Genomic DNA, 7,086 nt, shown 5'->3' with positions numbered 1-7,086 from the left:
ATTTCTGGCGTTTGCAATATCTGTGCCTCCTTCCAGTTCCTTTTCGTGCATGGGTTTTATATAATGTGTATTCGCGAAAGATTTAGATGTGGATTTATTGTCACGTGTACCGAGGTACAGTGAAAAGTATTGTTCTGCGTACAGTCCAGACAGAACGTTCCATACATGATAAAATAGGACATACGATGAATACACAATGTAAATACATAGACATCGGGTGAAGCTACTTGATGAATTATTATTTATTAAAGCTTTTACAAAAGTACGAATAATCTTTAACAAGAAGACAATACATTTTCCATCCCTGACAATATACAAGAGGAATCCATATGGAGCGATGTCTCCTACACAAATGTCACGATTCCAACTACTATACATATTCATAAAGAATATACTGATATAGCTTTGAGAAACTCCACAAATATTGTGAAACATGGGTCACGTATTATGACATTGCACAGACAATATTCCTTTAGCAAACTATCCAATCCTTCAATATGAAGAAATGTGACTATCATTATTAACTATCATGAATTATAGTTCTGTGTACAATTTCAACACCACGTGATCACAGATGTTATATAGAACTATAATCTTTAGATCCCACTCACAAAAATAGTGAGAAGAAGAAAAGCACCAATGATCAATTTATTAAACTCATCACATTATGTTACTTCTGTTTAACACATCTGGTGTATTCGGCCTGTCTGTTATCACGTTGCAAAATACATTACCCAATATACTGGTATTTCTCTTCAACGAAAAAAATACAACTGTACGTTTCAAGACAGATTATTTTCCATCTTTGACGCACTTTAATAAGAATTGATATGAAGAAGTTTCTCCTACACGTTTTCTTCGCTATTCCAATTACTGCACGTATTCACTGTGAATTTACAGCGATATTGTTAGGTATTGTACAAATATTGTAGTACACGGGTCCCATAAGATGTTATCATACAGGTAAAGATCAGAAATATCCTTTTAACAAACTGACATTCCCCTTCAATGTGAAGGTTTTAATCATACTGCCTCCATTCTGGAATACTGATTTACACCAGAGTACATCTCTAGTGTAATTTTTCTTCAAGGTCTTTCCACTCAGTTTTTGTCCAAGTTTTTAAAAACAATTCTGCCGGGGTGCGGCACTCTTGGGCGGAATCTCTGCTTGATTCGCTTTAACCCGGTGGAAAATGCAGAGGCATTCCCAATCCTGGCGGGACTTGGGAGATCTGTTCACATTTCAAAGGTTGACACTCGGAAAACCTTTCTTGGTGCCTGTATGCAGACAGAAAGAGTCGCATCCGCCAAGATCCTCCGCTGTATTCTCCAGGCAGAACGACAGAGGCATGAGCTAAAATACAAAAAGAAAACAGAGATAAAACATTGGGAACAAGAAATGATTTAAAAGGTACTGCTTACACTCGCGTGTGTGTGTGAGATACATCTCGATGTCTTACCAGGATCTAGCTGCTGACTCCCAGGTTTCCAGGCTATTCACCCATTTCCAGCATGCTATCATGCAAAGCCTGAACTCGGTGCTTGTCCCTGAATCTGCTGCCATTCCAGGCTGCAGACAGGCGTTGTAGGTCTCTCCTCACTACTATCATGCTGGACAGCTGAGGGGCGGAGGAGAAAAAAACGGACGTTAGTAATTCCGAAAAAGTCCGGAGGATTAATATCTCTCATCATTAATATTGTACGCCTGATTAATGTTAAGAAGATGCAGGTACAATTAATCCAGCATGTTTTAAACATAATCTTACTTGGTGTTCTTTCAGTGCGATTCTGTTACCAAATGCCCTCTTCAAACGCCAGCGATACTCTTCCAGCCGCTCAGTGGATCCTCTGCGCTGCAGCCGGATATAAGTGTTCGCCAGCCCTGATCTGCTGCCGCACTGTCCATTGCCTCTTGTACTTATAGCCCCGAATGGACAGAGAGAAGCGTGAGTCCCGGGTTTCTTTGCGGTTCCCACACGCAGCAGCCAATCTCTGCTGTCAGGGGAACAATGGCCAAAGTCCCTCTTTCTGAACGAGGAATTATCCACGCTGGCGTTTCTTTGTAGTCAATTCATGGGACCATCTGGCGAGCTGGTAGGAGTCAATAATCCAAGGTCGCAGATTATGGGAAACGGAGACAAATTCTTCGACATGCCACCCAACACAGGGATAAACAAAAAAAGCACATCTGTCTCCTCTTCAACCTTCTGTGTCAAAGAATGTCAGGAAACTTTATTAAAAATAAAATGAATTCCACTAAAGATCCTGGATGAATGTTTGATCCTAGCGGCTCGTAGATCAAACAATTTGAATGTTGAAATATTTTAGAACTTTGCGTTTCGAAGTGAATACTCTAAAAGCGTGCCCTGAAATCTATGTTAATTTGCATTTAAACTTTTTGGTCAAAGTGTTATCGAAGTTGAATGTAGACCCCGTGGAACAGTCTTGAGTTTAAGCGTGATAAGGACATTTCTTTTTCTTAAACATTTTATTGGAGGCATTTTCAAATGTATATATAATAAAGAAGAAAAATACAAAAAACAAGCCACGGCAACAGCAAACAGCCAAAACATCCTTACCCCCCCCCCCCCCAAAGCAATTCCGCCCCCCCCCCCAACAATTCCCCCCTCCTCCCCACTTTACCCGCTGTCACACCGGCGCCTGCCCACCCCTTTTAACTTTTAAAAATATAAATTTGGAGTACCCAATTCATTTTTTCCAATTAAGGGGCAATTTAGCGTGGCCAATCCACCCACCCTGCACATCTTTGGCAAAACCCACGCAAACACGAGGACAATGTGCAAACTCCACACGGACAGTGACCCAGAGCCGGGATTGAACCTGGGAGCTCAGCGCCATGAGGCAGCAGTGCTAACCATTGTGCCACCGCGCTGCCCCTTCCTTTTAACTTTGAACCTAACCCAAACAGAAAGCACCCTCTCCACAACTCAATACCCCTGAAAGAAGTCGATGAACAGCTTCCACCTCGAGGTGAACCCCTCCTCTGCACCCCTGATGGCAAACTTGATTTTCTCTAAGTGCAGGAACTCTGCCAAATCGCTCACCCACACCCCTGTGCTCGGCAGCTCCGAGTCCCACCAGCCCAACAAAATCCGTCTCCTGGATTCAGGGAAGGCCAATACTTCCGGCCTCAGAGCTGCCATTACTACCAAAATCTTCAGCACCGTATCTGCAAATTGTGTCCAAAATGAGACACGCCTAAAACATGTGGACATAGTTTGCCGGCCTCCCTTCCCACTGCCCACACCTATCCTCCACCCCTGCAAAGAACTGACTCATCCTGGACACCGTCATGTGGGCCATGTGCACCACTTTAAACTGCATGAGACTTAGTCACACGACAAGGACACATTAACCCTCCACAAAACTTCCCTCGACACACCAGCCCCCAGCACCCCATCCAGCTCTTCCTCCCACTTACACATAACTTCCTCCATGGGGGCACTCTCTCTCTTCAACAGCTCCCCATATTTATGCAAGATCATGCCCTCTCCTATATCCCCCTCGGACAGGAGTTTGTCCTGCAATATCGGGGGTGGCAGTGTTGGAAACGAAGACACCTCCTTCCTCATGAAGTCCCTCACTTGCAGATTCCTGAACCCATTCCTCTTTGGCAACTGACATGTCCCATCCAGCTCCTCTAGGTCTGCAAATTTCCCTCCAACAAATAAATCATTAAAGTATTCTATCCCCACCTGTCGCCTCCAACGGAACCTCGCATCCAACCCAGCCGGGGTAAACGTAAGGTTGTCGCAAATCGGCGCCCACATGCACATGCCTTCCATTCTAAAATGCTACTGGCACTGGTTCCACACCCTCAATGCTGATACCACCACTGGGGTCGTGAAGTACCTGGCTGGCAAGAACAGAAGGGGTGCCAGCAATAGTGCCCTCAAACGGGTCCCTTTACATGAGGCCGCCTCGATCCAGCCGATTCTCCATGGCCCATTTCCTAACCATTGCAATGTTGCTGTCCAATACTAGTTTTGCAAGTTCGGCAATGCTACTCCTCCCCCTTCCCCCCCCCCCCTCTTCCCCCCCTTCCCCCCCTCCTTTGGTCTGCTTTCAAAGCCAGCGATTTAGCCCAGTGCTAAACAGCCACTACCCCAGAACACGCTCCTACCCCATGGAGTCTCACCCGCCCACACAAAATTCAAAATCATCCTATTAACTTTCCTAAAAAAGGATGAGGGCACAAAGATTAGGACCTTCTGGAACAGAAACAAAAACTTCAGCATCACTGTCATCTTTACTGTCTGGTCCAAACAACCAATGACAATGGCAACACATCCCACCTCTTAAAATCCATCTTCATTCCCTCCACCAACTGCGGCAAATTCAACTTATCCAGCTGGGCCCAACTCCACACCACTTGTATTCCAAGGTAACAAAAATGCGTCCCCACCAGCCGAAGCAGCAGCCACCATCCCCAAATTCCTTCCCTGTCCCTGGGCATTCATTAGGAAAATCTCACTTTTCCCCCTGTTGAGTTTATACCCTGAAGAGACCAAACTCCCCCAAAATCCCTACAATGCTGACAAAGCTCCGACCAGCTCCAAAATAAACAGCAGGAGGCCATTCACATACAAAGGAACTTGGTACTCACCCCCCCCCCGCCCCGCCCCCGGCCACCCCGCTCAATACCAACAGCTGCCGCCCCTTTACAAATCCTGCCTGGTCCTCACCTATCATCATAGGCATACAATCGTCTCGCTGTGCCACCAGTAACATCGCCAACAACTTCGCATCTACATTCAACAGCAAAATCAGGTGGTGAGACCTCATTGTTCAAGGCCCTTGTCTTTCTTTAAAGCAAGTGATATCAAGGCCTGAGACAACATTGGGGGGAGAGGGAGCTCTCATCTCTCCATCGCCACATTATACACCTCGACTAACAGAGGTCCCAGCTCCGACCCAAACGCCTTGTAGAACACAGATGGGAATCCATCCGGACCCAGAGCCTTCCCTGTCTGCATCAACCCCAAGCAATCCATTACATGCCTCAGCCTAATTGGGCCCCCAATACCTCCACCTTTGCCTCTGCCACCCTCGGGAATTCCAGCCCGTCCCTTATGGCCTCCTCCCCCACTGGAGGCTCCGAGCTGTACAATCTCCAGTAAAAAGCCAGTAAAACACCCCATTCATCTGCTCCTGCTCTGTCAGCACCGAGCCCTGAACAACTTTCATCTAACCAATTTCACTCACTGCTGCCTGCCTCCTCAGCTAATGCGCAAGCATCCTGCTGGCTTTCTCCCCATATTAATATACTGCCCCCCCTACCCATGCAGTTGCCTCACTGCCTTTCCCGTGGACACCAGTGTAAACTCCATCTGGAGCTCCTGACTCTCCCTCAACCATGCCTCCTGAAGTGCTGTTGAATAACTCTGGTTAACCCCCAGAATGGCCTCCACCAATCTCAACCTCTCAGCAGGCTCCACCCTCTTTTTGCGCACCTGGATTGAGATAAACTCCCCCCTTACCACCGCCTTCAGCACCTCTCACAACGTGGAGACGGAAACCTCCTGTGGAAGGGAAATTAATGAGTTGCCAACTTAGAAGCATGCTGGAAAATGCTTGACTATATAGTTTACCACTGCTTTTACATGTAAATAAGTAGGTCAGGTAACATAAACGAAATACTGCTTAATATTTTGGTCTTGGCCTTATTATGATAACACATTGTCCTCCGAAAGATAACAAAATATGTACTCGAGTTGTTTTTAGCCAAGGGCAAGAACATATGGGACAGTATGGTAGCATTGTAGATAGCACAATTGCTTCACAGCTCCAGGGTCCCAGGTTCGATTCCGGCTTGGGTCACTGTCTGTGCGGAGTCTGCACATCCTCCCCGTGTGTGCGTGGGTTTCCTCCCACAATCCAAAGATATGCAGGTTAGGTGGATTGGCCATGATAAAAAATTGCCCTTAGTGTCCAAAATTGCCTTAGTGTTGGGTGGGGTTACTGGGTTATGGGGATAGGGTGGAGGTGTTGACCTTGGGTAGGGTGCTCTTTTCAAGAGCCGGTGCAGACTCGATGGGCCAAATGGCCTCCTTCTGCACTGTAAATTCTATGATATGTACTACGTATTTCATCTTACGTACTTTCCAAGATCTATTTAATATAAACATGGCTGTTTACTTCTAGCTGTTATTTCAAACTATAAAGATATGCTTCCTTCAATTGAATCTCAGAGTGTGGTGCACTGGCTATGCAGCCAGAACACTCTCTCCACAAATATATTTGTGTAAATAAATTTCTTTAAATTGAACCTCGAGGAATTTGTCTTTATTATAATTTCCACAACACCTTCCCCACCTTATTCTGCTCCACATTGTTTCAGATAGCCACCACTATATTTTCGCAAACCTCCTTTTTCGCCAATAACCCCACATCCAAACTGCACTGCAGCCACTGGGATCACCTTTGCCACCCGCAATTCCACCCAGTGCAGCATGTAGACACCACAATCACTGAATACTCCAATCCAAACACCCCCGTCAACAGCGCTTTGTCCACGACAAAGAAATCAATCCCGGAGTACACCTGGTGGATGTGCGAGAAGTAAGAAAACTCCTTTGCCCTCAGCTGGCACAAGTCTGCCCCTCCCAATCATTCCATAAACCCCAACAGCTCCTTTGCCATGGCTGACACCTTCCGGAACCGGGGACATGACCAGTCCAACCTAGAGTCCAGCACCGTATTAAAATCCCCCCCTCCTATAATCAGCCGGCGTATGTCCAGGTTTGGGAGTTTTGACAAAACCCACCTCAAAAACTCTACATCATCCTAATTTGTGGCATACACATTCAGCAACACTACGGGTGCCCCCTCCAACCTCCCACTCACCATCACTGTCTGTCACTATTCTGCCCACCTCAAATGTCACCCACTTATTGATCAGCACTGCAACCCCTACGCAGCACGGTGGTGCAGTGGTTAGCATTGCTGCCTCATGGCACCGAGGTCCCAGGTTCTATCCCAGCTCTGAGACACTGTCCATGTGGAGTTTGCACATTCTCCCCGTGTTTGTGTGGGTTTCGTCCCCACAACCCAAAGATGTGCAGG

General features: G+C 46.4%; 1 long non-coding RNA gene across 2 annotated transcripts; it reads right to left on the bottom strand.

The window, feature by feature from the left end:
* Positions 1-226: 226 nt before the first annotated feature.
* Positions 227-1,883, bottom strand: LOC140410277 (uncharacterized). Of its 2 annotated transcripts, XR_011940606.1 has the most exons (3): positions 1,767-1,883; positions 1,461-1,619; positions 227-1,354 (listed from the first exon to the last, which is right to left on the bottom strand). It is a non-coding gene; the product is annotated as an uncharacterized lncRNA (long non-coding RNA). The 2 variants fall into 2 exon arrangements; XR_011940605.1 differs by having other exon boundaries at positions 227-1,619.
* Positions 1,884-7,086: the final 5,203 nt, after the last annotated feature.

This window comes from Scyliorhinus torazame, chromosome 1, assembly GCF_047496885.1.
Source record: "Scyliorhinus torazame isolate Kashiwa2021f chromosome 1, sScyTor2.1, whole genome shotgun sequence".
In the NCBI taxonomy this organism is placed as follows: domain Eukaryota; kingdom Metazoa; phylum Chordata; class Chondrichthyes; order Carcharhiniformes; family Scyliorhinidae; genus Scyliorhinus; species Scyliorhinus torazame.
This window is presented reverse-complemented; position numbering and strand designations above follow the sequence as displayed.